Source organism: Mustela erminea, chromosome 9 (genome assembly GCF_009829155.1).
Source record: "Mustela erminea isolate mMusErm1 chromosome 9, mMusErm1.Pri, whole genome shotgun sequence".
Lineage (NCBI taxonomy): Eukaryota > Metazoa > Chordata > Mammalia > Carnivora > Mustelidae > Mustela > Mustela erminea.
Window position 1 is genome coordinate 39,689,438 of NC_045622.1, and position 15,179 is coordinate 39,704,616.

The following is a 15,179-nucleotide window of genomic DNA, read 5'->3' on the forward strand; positions in this document are numbered from 1 at the left end:
AATAATAATAATAATAATAATAATAATAATAATAACAATGTTATTATTATATTATTTGCTTTTCCAAGCTAATTTCTCCTCTCTTGCATAGTCAAGTAACGGAATCCATGGATGGGTGAACAAACCCATTAGTCTACAGCCAGAAAATGGGCTTTGTTGAAACAAATAGAGTACCTGGATCCATAAAAGAGAGATCCATGTAACATTCATCCCCGTGGTGAACTCACAGCCTAATTAACATAATTTTAAAGAGAATCTTGTGATGCCATAGAGCTGGTGAAGATTAACTGGCCCTGAGTTCTAGAGAATGTTTTCTCTCTTCTAATCACACTGACCTGAAAGGCAAAGGGAATCCCTGGAAAACAATGAAATGCATCCTGTGCTCATTAGCTGTAAGTACAACTATAGGGTAGAGATGGCAGATCAGGGTAGGAAGAACTCACGAGAGGCTTCATGGAGAAGATGGCTTTAAAGCTGGACCCTGAGTGGGGTCCTTAGGATACTCTTACTGATTTGTACCTGAACTGAAAATTGTACCAGATTTTGCCAAATATTCTAGATTCTTTAGAATAGATTTAATAAATTAGTGAAAGGCTACATTAATATATGATTATTAGAAATAAATAGACATTGTACCTACAGTAGTATTCTTGGCTTCAAATAGCATGTGATAATAATATATACAGTTTTGAAAGTGAACAATAGACATAGATTATTGAACCAGCAAACATTTTTTTGTATCTAGACTCTCTGAAACTACTGGCCTCATATATATATATGTGTGTGTATACACACACACACACACACACACACATATATACACATACACACACACAAACACACACACATACATATGTATACAAATACATATTTCAGAGATATAATATATAATATGTATATTATGTGTATATGTATATATAATAATATACATGTGTAAATACATATATGCATATAAATAACATATTTTATATATGCACACTTACACACACACCACACACACATACATACATACATACATACACATATATATAAATATATGTATATTTTTTCTTCAGACCATCCTTCCTGAGAGAGATACAAGAGAGGGAACAGAAGAATGGTCTAAGAAAGAGGGAAGTTCATTCTTTTTTTAAAATTTTTAAAAAATAGCTTATTTATGTTAGTGTGTGATAGGTTTATTGTTTTCATTTTTTTAATTTTAAAATTTTTTAATAAACATATAATGTATTTTTATCCCCAGGGGTACAGTTCTGTGAATCGCCAGGTTTACACATTTCACAGCACTCATCATAGCACATACCCTTCCCAATGTCCATAACCCCACCCCACTCTCCTGTCCCCACTCTCCCCAGCACCTTCAGTATGTTTTTTGAGATTGAGTCTTTTATGGTTTGTCTCCTTCCCGATCCCATCTTCTTTCATTTTTTCTTTTTCTACCCTCCAAACCCACCACATTACATCTCCACTTCCTCATATCCGGGAGATCATATGATAGTTGTCTTTCTCCAATTGACTTATTTCACTAAGCATAATACCCTCTAGTTCCATCCACATCGTCACAAATGGCAAGATTTCATTCCTTTTGATGGCTGCATAGTATTCCATTATATATATATATATATATATATATATATATATATATATGCCACTTCTCCTTTATCCATTCATCTGTTGATGGACATCTAAGTTCTTTCCATAGTTTGGCTATTGTGGACATTGCTGCTATAAACGTTTGGATGCACGTGCCCCTTCAGAGCACCATGTTTGTATCTTTAGGATATATACCCAGTAGTACAATCGCTGGGTCATAGGGTAGCTCTATTTTCAATTTTTTGAGGAACCTCCACACTGTTTTCCAGAGTGGTTGAACCAGCTTGCATTCCTACCAAGAGTGTGGGAGGGTTCCCCTCTCTCCGCATCCGCGCCAGCATCTGTCATTTCTTGACTTGTTAATTTTAGCCCTTCTGACTGGTGTGAGGTGGTATCTCATGTGATTTTGATTTGTATTTCCCTGATGCCGAGTGATGTGGAGCATTTTTTCATGTGTCCGTTGGTCATCTGGACATCTTCTTTGCAGAAATGTCTGTTCATGTCCTCTGCCCATTTCTTGATTGGATTATTTGTTCTTTGGGTGTTGAGTTTGCTAAGCTCTTTATAGATTTTGGATACTAGCCCTTTATCTGATATGTCGTTTGCAAATATCTTCTCCCATTCTGTCAGTTGTCTTTTGGTATTGTTAACTGTTTCCTTTGCTGTGCAAAAGCTTTTGATCTTGATGTAATTCCAATAGTTCATTTTTGCCCTTACTTCTGTTGCTTTTGGCCATGTTCCTAGGAAGAAGTTGCTGCGGTTGAGGTCAAAGAGGTTGCTGCCTGTTTCTCCTCAAGGATTTTGATGGATTCCTTTCTCACATTGAGGTCCTTCATCCATTTTGAGTCTATTTTCATGTGCGGTGTAAGGAAATGGTCCAATTTCATTTTTCTGCATGTGGCTGTCCAATTTTCCCAGCACCATTTGTTGAAGAGGCTATTTTCCATTGGACATTCTTTCCTACTTTGTCGAAGATTTAGTTGACCATAGAGTTGAGTGTCTATTTCTTGGCTCTCTACTGTGTTCCATTGATCTATGTGTCTGGTTTTGTGCCAGTACCATACTGTCTTGATGATGACAGCTTTGTAATAGAGCTTGAAGTCTGGGATTGTGATTTCACCAACTTTGGCTTTCTTTTTCAGTATTCTTTTGGCTATTCGAGGTCTTTTCTGGATCCATATAAATTTTAGGATTATTTGTTCTATTTCTTTGAAAAAAATGGATGAGATTTTTATAGGAATTGCATTAAGTGTGTAGATTGCTTTAGGTAGAATAGACATTTTCACAATATTTGTTCTTCCAATCCAGGAGCATGGAACATTTTTCCATTTCTTTGTATCTTTCTCAATTTCTTTCATGAGTACTTTATAGTTTTCTGAGTATAGATTCTTGGCCTCTTTGGTTAGGTTTATTCCTAGTTATCTTGTGGTTTTGGGTGCAATTGTAACTGGGATTGGCTCCTTAATTTCTCTTTCTTCTGTCTTGTTGTTAGTGTAAAGAAATGCAACTGATTTAAGTGCATTGACTTTATATACTGACACTTTACTGAATTCCTGTACAAGTTCTAGCAGTTTTGGAGTGGAGTCTTTTGGGTTTTCCACATAGAGTATCATATCATCTGTGAAGAGTGAGAGTTTGACTTCTTCTTTGCTGATTTAGATGCCTTTAACTTCTTTTTGTTGTCTGATTGCTGAGTCTAGGACTTCTAGTACTATGTGGAATAACAGTGGTGGTAATGGACATCCCTACCATGTTCCTGACCTTAGCGGAAAAGCTTTCAGTTTTTCTCCACTGAGAATAATATTTGCAGTGGGTTTTTCATAGATGGCTTTGATAATATTGAGGTATGTGCCCTCTATCCCTACACTTTGAAGAGTTTTAATCAGGAAGGGATGCGGCACTTTGTCAAATGTTTTTTCAGCATCTATTGAGAGTATCATATGGTTCTTGTTCTTTCTTTTATTAATGTATTGTATCACATTGATTGATTTGCAGATGTTGAACCAACCTTGCAGCCCTGGAATAAAGGAAGTTCATTCTTACAATGATTTGCCTCATTCCTTTCTGGAAATAGAAAGTCCCATGACCTCTCTGAGTCTTTGATTCTTCACCAACAAAATGAAAAATTAGATCTAGATACATGATTCTATGGTTTGGATTCAATGTTAGAGCATCTACAAGCCTCCTTTGTCCTGCCTCTGCCTGGAGTGATGCTGAGAGGAAGCAGCCCCTCTACCTGGTTTCATATGTTTTTCTGAGCTTCTGGGATACTGCTCAGGGAATTTCTGAAATGCAGACATACATTCCCAATACATAATCACTCTTGTTCAAGTCAGTGGCTTGGCAAGGGTGAATTTGTCACTTGACTGACTTTCTGTACAGAAAAGATGTGGTCACCATGACATTGCTTTGCTCTTTATTGAGAGGTCTCTTTTGTGCATGGAGAGCAAGACTGTTGGTGATGCATATTTGCCACTTTCTGATGACAACTGCACAGGTATTTCCATTATGTATCTCATTCTTCAGGGGCTTAGACCTTTTCAATCAAGATCTACTTCTGGCTAATCACAAAACAGGCTTTCAGCTAAGGGTATTGATTTTAGAATATTGTCAGAAAGCCTCATGGTACTCTCTTTTCCCTGTCTCTCTTACACACATACATGCACACACATGCACATGCACACACACTCACACACACACACCCTAAACATATGCAAAACAAAGACATGAAACCTCTATGGAACAAGAACCAGTACCTGCATATACTACAGCTTCACAAAGAATATGAATTAAAATGAAACTTGCCAAGCCTCTATTCCTCAGGAGGAATTGTACATGTGAATGAGGACAGACAATAGACAAATAAGTATGCATGTTCAGTTGCCAGATTAACCCAATAGCCTATGATAGATCTTTGAGAGCCTTTATAGACTATGAAATCAATAATCCATTATAGCTCATATTGGTGACTAAATTACTTCAGGGTTTGGTAATGGCATCTGAAATCTTTTACCTTTAAACCATAGCTTGTAATAAATCTTAAGTTCCTCTCAGGCATGGCCCCCTGGTTGCCATAAGGGTGTCTTAGCTTTAGCACCTTGAGGAAGGCTGGCAAATAAAAGGACTCAATGCATAGATATTGAATGAAAGATATTAGATATATCTTTATTATATTTATTATATAATATTCATTTATTTATAATATCTATTTATATTTATTTTATTTATTGATATTTATTCAATATCATAGATATTGAACAAAGAGAAACCTATTCTTTCCTCCATACTCATGTCTCTTCAGATTTTCACTTCCTCCTGGGGTTGGCATATTCAGGTTCTGCCTTATATCTGATTATTCCTTCTTCCCATTTCTGACCAATGCTGAGTATACCTGCTTCTATTCTCTTTTAATTATGGTGTTTCTTCTGCCAAATCACAACCATTTTTGTCATTGGATTTGCTAATCAGTGACTCTTTTTGAGAGGGAGAGGGTATGAATTGTTGAATCATTGTAATCTATGGAAGCAGGATGTTGATAAGGGCTCTTAGCCTTTGGAATGATCATCTGTAAAGTGTGAGGCTGAAGAGAGAATAGGCCAGCGGCTATATGCCATGAAATCTGGCATAAGTGGAAGTCCAAATAAGTTCAACAAATATATAAATAAATAGAAACAAAAATGATAAAGCTAAGATGTTTAGAACATCTATCTATGACAGTATATTAAAGGTTTAATTTACATTTCTTATTAAGTCCTCCCAAGAATACTAAAAAAGTGTATCTTGTCTTCATTTTTAAAGATCAGAAAACATTAAAAGAAATTTAAGTATTTTTTCCCACACCACCTATCTTAAGTATCTCTGAACCAGAATTCTATTCCAAGTCTGTCTGACACAATTTTGTTTTTGTTGCTGTCAAATTGTTTTTTCTCCCACTATTTTTTATGTCCTGACTTTGATACAGTGGCTACATTGGCAGCACCAGGCAGTATGTGAGTCTCAGTTGTATTTTCCCATCAGGCACAAGCTATGCCAAGTCATAGGGACAATGGTTAACAAGTTTAGGGATACCATATCTACTAGTGTCCATTTGTATACCTAAACATATATGATGCCATTGAATCATGAAGCAAGCCTGTGAGGAGTAAGGCATGTATTTTTCAGATGCCAAAACTAAGATCCACTGCTCTGACACTTCATAATCATAATCAGCCAAATCCACAATTTACATTAGAATTCACTCTAGGTGTTGCACATTATACGGGTGTGGACAAATGTATAGTGACATGTATCCATCATAAAGATAGCGTGTGGTCCATTTTAACTGCTCCAAAAAATCCTCTGTGTTCTGCCTATTCATCCCTCATCTCCCCAACCCTTGACAACCACTGATTTTTTTTTTTCACCTATGAGCAGGGAATACTCTATCTAGAAAAGTACCTCTGAAAAGAAAGGAGGTATGAATCAGAGGTCAATGGCAGACCTTTATTTTTCTTTAAAATAAAAGAGATCATTCACTTATATGCCACGGGGAAGTAGTCGGAATATGCAGAAGTGAATAGGTTAATTAGTGGAGTGAGAATGTAGGAGAATGGAGAGGAAGTAGAGTCTATATCAGGAGGCTGAATTGTTCTTCAGGAGTTTACTATGAAAGAAGGATTGCCATGCTAGTCACTTTCCAGAACTCTGTCTTTCTCTCGTGCATGTATGCATGTACACATATGTAGGTACACACAGGGTCACTCAGACCTTCTGTCTACGCAGAACATTGGCACTGTGTTGTCACATTTGTTAATAGCATCCAAAGGATTACTGGCCTTTTTGATCGACTCCTCATCTGACAATATAATAGAATAAAGTTTGGTAACAAACATGACTTCCATCTTTGTACTCCACTTGATCCCTGTGGCTTACAGAAAATGATATGTAATTCAGAGAATATCATTAAAAGCCTTTTAATAGATAGATAGATAGAAAGATATTATGTATTCATTATATCTATATCTATATATGTTTTCCATTGTATAGCAAAGGAGACCACCACTAAAATGAAAAGGCAACTTAGTGAATGGGAGAGAATATTTGCAACTCATGTATATGAAAAAAAGCTATTACCTAAGATATATAAAGAACTCATACAATTCAAAAGCAAAAAACCAAAAAAAAAAAAAAAAACCACACACACAAAAAACATTTAATTTAAGAACTCTGCAGTAGATCTGAAAAGACACTTTTCCAAAGAAGACATATTAATGGTCAACATGCACATGAAAGATGCTCTATATCATTAATTATCAGGGAATTGCAAAATCAAAACCACAATGAGATATCACCTCACATTAGTCAGAATGGATATTGTAAAAAAAGGCAAGAAATAACAAGTGTCAGCCAGGATGTGGAGAAAGGGAACTCTTGTGCACTGTTGTTGGGAATGTAAATTGGTACAGTCACTTTGGAAAATAGTTTGGAGGTTGCTTATTATCCAGCAATCCCACTTCTAATTATTCAGTCAAGATCAGTGGCAATATATATGCACATAAAGACCTGTATGTGAGTCTACATAGCAACTTAAATCATAATAGTAAAAATAGAATACAGTCCAAATGTCCACCAACATAGAAATGTTTAAATAAATTATATACTGTCTGTACCATGAAATATTACTTCACAATAAAAACAAAATAACTACTGATATGTCAAACCATGGGATAAATTCCAAAAATTATTATTCTACATGAAAGAAGCAGAGAACAAACCTATATACTGTGTGGTTTCATTTATTTGACACTCTAGAAATAAAGGAAAACTATATAGATGGAACAGATCAGTTGTTGCCTGGACTTTGGCTTGGGAATAGAAGTTTACTATAAAAGAGCATTGTGAAGGAATTTGGGGGTAACAGAATTGTTCCATATGGAACTGTGGTGATGGCATGCAACTATAGAACTGTGTTATAATGAGGGAATTTTACTGTATGAAAATTGGAAACTATTCTCCAGGTCATAAGAGCTACCTAAAATGGAAATCAGACTATGACAAAGGACTCTAACTATGTTACAGATGACTCATAAGCAGACTGAAGGGAATAAGGAAAAAAAAATAAGGAACCATCCTACGTAATTATGGAAAGCAGTATTTTGATTAGAAACTAAAAGCTTAAAGACAAACAAGCAAATAAAAAATTATCTATAAGTTTTTACTTTAATTGGTAAAATCATTTCTCAGAGGGACATGGTTTAGCAATTGCAAAATTACTTTACATGTATACTAGGGTTTAAAAAATAAGTAAATATATTATAGATAATAGGAGCGATATTTCTTACTGTCTGAGAAAGAAATTAATAATAGGACACAAGTGAAGACAAGAATGAACCCTGTGATGATGAATCAGAGTTGGTATTAATAATAAGACTCATGGGTATTTTTAAAAATTTGTAGAAGATGGAGTGAATATGGATATAAATGTATGTATGTATGTACCTATGCATGAATTACTAATATCCATACATAGAGTCCCTAGCTCTGTCCTCTGAGAGAGCCTCGAAGCACTCAATCCCAAAAAGAAAGAGCACTCCCAGTAGTCAGACCTTGCTTTCTAAATACCATTCTCTAGGGGCGCCTGGGTGGCTCAGTGGGTTAAGCCTCTGCCTTTGGCTCAGGTCATGATCCCAAGATCCTGGGATCGAACCCCATGTCGGGCTCTCTGCTTGGCAGGGGAGCCTGCTTCCTCCTCTCTCTCTCTGCCTGCCTCTCTGCCTACTTGTGATCTCTCTGTCAAATAAATAAATAAAATCTTTTAAAAAAAAATACCATTCTCTATTACAATGAATCGAAGCTCCATGGAGAATTGGATGATTCCCTGGAAAAAGCAGAATGGAACCTCTTAGGCATCTCTGGGCTAGGAAGCTTCCATCAGCTAAGGGCAATCCTGAGATGGGTACAGGTATGGAAACTACAACCACCATCAATTTCTTTTCTGTATTGGTGATCTTTTTACTATCTTCAGAGTTTTACCTTTTGCAGAATGTCATATAAGTGGAATCATATGGTATGTAACCATTTCAGTGGCTTCTATGTGCATTTAAGGTATCTCTATTTTTTTGAGATCATGACAACTTTATTTTAGTGCTAAATGATATTCCATTTTTTGTATGTACTACAGTTCATCAGTTCACCTACTGAAAGGCACCTCAGTTGCTTGCAAGTTTTAGCAATTACAAATAAAGCTGCTATAAACATCAGTGTACAGGTTTTTGTATGGACATAAGTTTCCAATTCATTTGGGTAAATACCAAGGAATGTAATTACTGTATCATATGGTAAAAATACATTTAGTTTTTCAAGAAACTTTGAAAGCTACTGTACTGTTTTATATTTTCACCAATGATGTATAAGAGTCCCTGTTGCTCTATATCCTCTACAGCATTTGGTGCTGTTGGTGTTCTAGGTTTTGGTCCTCCTGATGTCTGTGTAGTGGTCAGGGAAGTTTATTTTGTTATTTGAAATGGCAGCAGTAATACTTGGTCTTCTGACACTATTTCTTATGCTCATTTCGCTACACTAGATCCTCCTCTAGGAAGGTCATGATCATTGGCACTATTGTGCCTCTGAACACTCAGTTATGCTACTTAATTGTACCCTCCCTTTCCTTCCTTCCATAATACAGAGTTTGAAATAATTTCTAATTATCATATTGCTGGGAAAAGAACACAAGCTAAGTAGTCAGAAGACTTTGAATATGGCTCCAGGTCATGCAATTGTGATTCATTTAAAGAAATGTAACCCTTCTGAGCCTTCTTTTCTCCAAATTTTTTAAAATAGTATTTGTTTCACTCAATATGAATGAAGTGAAGATAAACTGAGGTAGAACATGTATATACCTTCAGTTACTGGAACCACCAGGTCAATTTAAGATATTGTCATTATTTTGAACAAGCAAGAACAAAGCATGTTACAATGTTTCATGGGAGTAGGCAGTTAGAGGACTGATTTCCTGTCCTTACAGGCAAAGTTAGGATGTTGCAGGCCCAAACTACTGATGACTCCCAGTGCCCAGGGATTTTAGGTGCAGGGAGCATGTCTGGTTCATGCTTGTGTTATGCACTGTCTTGTGCATAGACAGGACCAGGTAAATGTATGTGGAATGGAAGGAATTTGATTCCCTGGAGGCTAGGATATTTCTGCTAAGATAAAAAAAAATATTTCTCAACTGGATTCTAATCCACATAATGGGTGATGTAATAAAAAATGGAAGAGGGGAACTCTGTGGAATAGAAATGGAGAAAAAATAGAAAAGAAAATACTTTTGCCCTTTATGTTAACATTTCCGTATTCAATATGATTCATTTGTGAAGAAATTATGAACCTAAAGCACACTGTTCTCCCGTTGAGGGGATTTTACAACATCTCAAAATCAATCCTTTGATCTCAGAGAATTTCTAGTTTTGTAGCAGAGATAAGATATGATCGATGAAAAATAAACCATGAAAAATAGAACCATGAAAAATAAAACCAAGATAAATAAAAGTTTGTTTATTGGTCACTATTGATAAATACTGTTTGAGTGTTTAAACGTGTGTATATATGTATGTATACATATTCACAATGTTTAAGGTAAAATCATAGTAACCCTAGTAAATATTGTAATTACCCTGATTATTCAGAAGGAAAAACAGGGTAAAGGAGGTGAAATGATTTATTCATAGTCACACAGCTAGAATATGGAAGATCTGAGATTTTTTCTTTTTAAGAGAGAGGGAGAGAGATCCGAAGAGGGTGGAGTAGAGGCTTGGTGGAGAGAGAGAGAGAATCTTAAGCAGGCTCCACACTCACCATAGAGTGAGTGCTTGAGGAGGGCCTCAAACTCATGACCCTGAGATCATGACTAGAGCCAAAGACAGACAATTAACCAGCTGAGCCCCCCAGGGGCCCCAAATCCGAGATTTTAATCCCCATCTTCACATGGCCAGCCATGCAAGTTCTGTCATAAAAATTTTGCAGGTGAATAAGTGTGAAATTTTGTGTTTTTTGCTAAAATAACAATCACAGTAGATGGTCTGGGTCTTTGGTGAATGTTTTCAATTTAAATTTGTTCCTAAAAAATAATATATTTTAGATAGGTGAATAAGAACTTTCATATTGTCAGGAAAGCTCATGAGGACTTTCAAACTTAAGGTATTTTTCTGAATTTAAATTATACCATTTGAATGATGGCCTTATTCTTTATTTAATATGTATTCATCCAATTATCAAAATCAAGTATTACCATGTGCTAGGCAGGCAGTATTCTAGGTGTTAGAAATACAGTGAGTAAAACATAAAAAAAACACTAAAAAACCAAACCAAACCAAACCAAAACAAAAACATAAAAACCACTGCCTTGGATATCAGAAAGAAGCCCCGCGTTGGATGTGTAAGATGTGAGAGACAAGGCAGAAAGTAACATCTGCTTCCCTGACTCTGTCCTCCTAAGAAACAGCCTTAAGCCCCTTGTGGGGGTGGTAGTGTGAGCAAATGATACATCCTTTCACCCCCAAGGCCACTGGAGGAGGAATAGAAGCAAAGCCCCTATGTTTCTGAGGAAGGATAGGAAACCCTCCAAATTTTATTCACTATGTTATAGTATTCCAAAAGCGATATAACAGATGTAGAGGAATTTTGGGCTCATGTCTACAGGATTCACAGACCTTAGAGGTAGCCTCTCACCCCAAAGCAGTTTTTGAAGATGCAGTTATAGTTCAAGTGATATGATACCACCTTGCCAAGCTATGGTGTTATCGGTATGCTGTTTATCTTCAGTGATCTATGTATGAAATCTTTTCTCCCATCACCAAAAAATGAGGACCTAGGGAAACGAGGTAGAAGTGGGAGTGGCTCCTCTGACTCTTACCCTAATCAATCCGCTTGCAGAAGTTTTATTTCTGTCTTCATGGTATTTAAAGCTGTTTTAGGAACCACTATTCCCCGGAGAAATTATCAGCAGATTTAGGAGCAGCTGCTTGAGTTGTCAAGCAGCTTCTTTGACAAGATCTTGTATATCGTCTATCAGTGGTGTTATACACCACTGGGACCCTTGGTGGTTGCTTCCCAGAGATTCTTGACATTTGCAATGCCTTCTGGGAAAACCCCTTTGGTGCTGCAGGTAGCTAGGATCTGTGGTAGCCACTCCCCTGACTTTTGTTCTCAGCCCTTCCAATGACTGACTAAGCCTCTAATTCTGTATTAAACCCTTCCTACTTGGAAGATCTAGAATGGTGTCTGTTTTGCTGCCTGAGCTCTAACTGATAAAGCGTCTTTATGATTTGGCCATGTTCCCAGGGAGAGAAAACACATTACCAAAGTGGGTAGATGTTAAAGGATTGGTGTGGACTGGGACATGCAACAGATTGGGTAAAGGCAAATGTATGTGTACTCACAAGAGACCTAGTCCAGTGGAATGACTCCCTAAAGAAATCCTTGTATCATGGATATAATAAGGTCTTTACTTCTATGAAACACAGTAGTAAATCTTGCCTGTATAGCGCTACTCAGTTTCTAAAACAATTTCATAAACATTAACTCTCTTGGACTTGGGGAGAGATCTCAGAGTGAAGACGTGAAATATATATCCTCTGTCTCACTCCATTCTACCCAATCATCTCATCTCAACACCATAGAAACTCTGTGAGTGGTAGGGTGGGCACTATTATGTGTCCTTTACAGATGATGAAACTAAAGCTTTGAACCATTAGATTTATTTCATTCACTTACTCAATGAACAGATGTACACTGGTCATTTATTTTGTGTCAGCTATTGTGTTAGACACCAGGGATAAAAGAATAAACAAGACAAACATCTTCTGACCCTCATGCTTCTTACTTAGTGAGGAACACTGACATGACATAAATGTTTAATATGATAACTACTTTTACAAAAGGGAAAGCAAAGGGTGCTATGGAGGCCTCAGGAGCTAATACCTACCCTGTTACTGGGACCTGAAGGCTGACTAAGCAGTGGGGCCTGGCCGCCCTCATACAGGCTAGAAATGGAAAAGCATGGAATACATTTCTGTTTCAGGTTCCTGAACTTTGGTTCCAGTGCTCTCTTCCCTACACTATGTTGATGGAGTTGCAACTACTTTCCTGACTGGGAAGACAGAGGTAGTATTTGTATCAATCTGGAAGTGAATAACTATCTAATCCTCTGTGGTTAGGTTGGTTTGGCTGTTTGGGCTGTTGCTCCCTTATAAAGAGTATAAATCTCAACATAATATGTAAAATCTATGTGTCAGGGCTTAGACAGTTCTAATACTTCATAAACGCTCATTTCCTTTCTGGGGCATGGAAAGGGAGAATAAACCACTAGACTGACTTCTATGGAATTACTAGTATTTGGTCATTTTAGTGTCAGAAATGACAGTTTCATGGGATTCTTACCTAATACCCAACTAATCAACCCAGTCCAGGATTGGAGTAGTCCTTGTAACTCTTTTAACTTCTATTACAAACATAAGGCATGCTTTGTTAAAAAAAAAAATAATTGCTGTAGGTAAAAGCAGTTCTAGGCCCAGATAATCAAGAGGTTTGGGAGAACTCACAACATTTTGAAAACTGACATTATAGTTATAGAGAGAAAGCACTTTAAAAAAAGTTGTCTAATTACAAATTGACTCAACCAGGTCAGTAATTTGAGGACTAAAGGAGATCTACAGGATATAATTGACCATTCTGGTTGAATCAATAACAAATTGACTTAAAAACAGTTTAAATTATAGGGAGAACCATGATGGCACTTAGAAGCATACTTTCTAAATGTAAATTGCTTGAAAATTTGAAACGGGCCAATGTCCCATTATTATGGGACAAAGACTGAAGCAAGTAAATATTTAAACTTTTAGCATTGGTGCTAAAGAGTATTTATAAACAGATTATGTAATTTTAAACTTTGCATTGAGAAAATTCCATTTAAAAAATATATGTATTTGTTTCCCAAACACCATTTTCTGGGGAGGTGGAGAAACATATTTCCACATGTTGCTGATAAAGCTTGAAATTGATAGTATCTTTGAGAAGTAGAATTTGGTAATGTGTACTGAAAGCCAATGGATGTTTATGTCATGCATTTTCAACAGGACTGATATCACCTCCAGGTGGGAGACAAATTGGTAGTGGGGGAATCTTATTCTTTTAAGTCTTTTAATGTATAAAGTGTGTGTGTGTGTGTGTGTGTGTGTGTGTGTGTATTAAAATTACATGAGGGGGTGATTAGGAAGATGAAAATTACATGAGGGAGTGATTAAGAAAAAAATCTAAACAACCTTTGGTGAGTAATAATGAAAAAAACGTTCAGAAACACTGACATCTTTGAGTCAAAAGCTGAAAACTATAAGAAGTTTTAGAAAATTCTAAAAATTTAATTTAATGACAAAGTGTCTAGAAGATGTGCAAATACAGGGCCAATATCTGTAGCAATGCTATTTGTAATAATGAGTAATTTAAAGATATCTAAATTTCTAAAAGTAGAGGATGATTAAATAAATTATGGTATTTTTTTTTTTTTTTTAAAAAGACATGCACTCACTGTATGTGAAAGAAATATATATGGTATGGAATATGTTCACAATTTTATAGAATTGAAAAAAAATGCATGCTTTTGTCACTTTGTCAAAATGTATATTGACATTTATACGTAGAACAAAACTGACTAAAAGGATTCATACAAAAATACTTTGCAGTGATTATCAATGAATGGAGAATGATAAGTAATTTTGTTTTCTCTCTTCTCAACTTTTTTCTTTCCTTTTAATTAAATACTTATTTCTGGGGCACCTGGGTGGCTCAGTGGGTTAAAACCTCTGCCTTTGACTCAGGTCATGACCCCAGGGTCCTGGGATCGAGCCCTACATCGGGCTCTCTGCTCGGCAGGGAGCCTGCTTCCTCCTCTCTCTCTCTCTGCCTGCCTCTCTTGCCTACTTGTGATCTCTGTCTGTCAAATAAATAAAATCTTTAAAAATAAATAAATTTTTGTTGTTGTTGTTGATTTGAGGGATACTCTATTGACTTCATATAATATCGTGTTAAGATTTATCTTCCTTATGTTTCCCTTAACAATCACAAACACTTCTTCCACCAGCCATATCAGTATATATATATCATAAAGTCTGCATGCTCAGTATTGTGTTGAATTTATTATAGTCAAAATAATGTTTATTGTTAAACTGCACAGTTTACTATAGTTACATTTTCTTTTTTATTCATATATTTTCCTTGAAGCTAATAATTGTCTTGTTAATTTTTCATGAGCCTAATCTTTGTAAATTCTTTTATAGAATTTCCTCTTTGTATGAACAGATGTAAGAACACACCAGGTTTGTTGTTTTGTTTTGTTTCCTGGAGATATTACTTCTGGAGTCCTCCGTCTTTCTATCTACTTGTTATTAACTGATTGGAATTATTGGTGGCTGTTGTCTTGGAACTTCTCTTTATTGCTATCTTAAAAATTTTCTTTATTTTCTCCTGCTTGAAATAGGTTTTTTTGTTTATTTTCTCTGCATTTCTTAGCTTGCTGCTTTGTGTCAGTAAAGCACAATCTTTAGAAGAACCATGGGAAAGGA

At 36.1% G+C, this 15,179-nt stretch overlaps 1 long non-coding RNA gene across 1 annotated transcript in view; it reads left to right on the forward strand.

Moving 5' to 3' along the window:
* The first annotated feature begins 328 nt into the window (after positions 1–328).
* LOC116599713 overlaps positions 329–15,179 on the forward strand; it is a 33,178-nt gene continuing 18,327 nt past the window's right edge. Inside the window, exon 1 of the long non-coding RNA XR_004289458.1 lies at positions 329–392. This is a non-coding gene — a long non-coding RNA (uncharacterized LOC116599713). The remainder of the gene's footprint in view (positions 393–15,179) is intronic.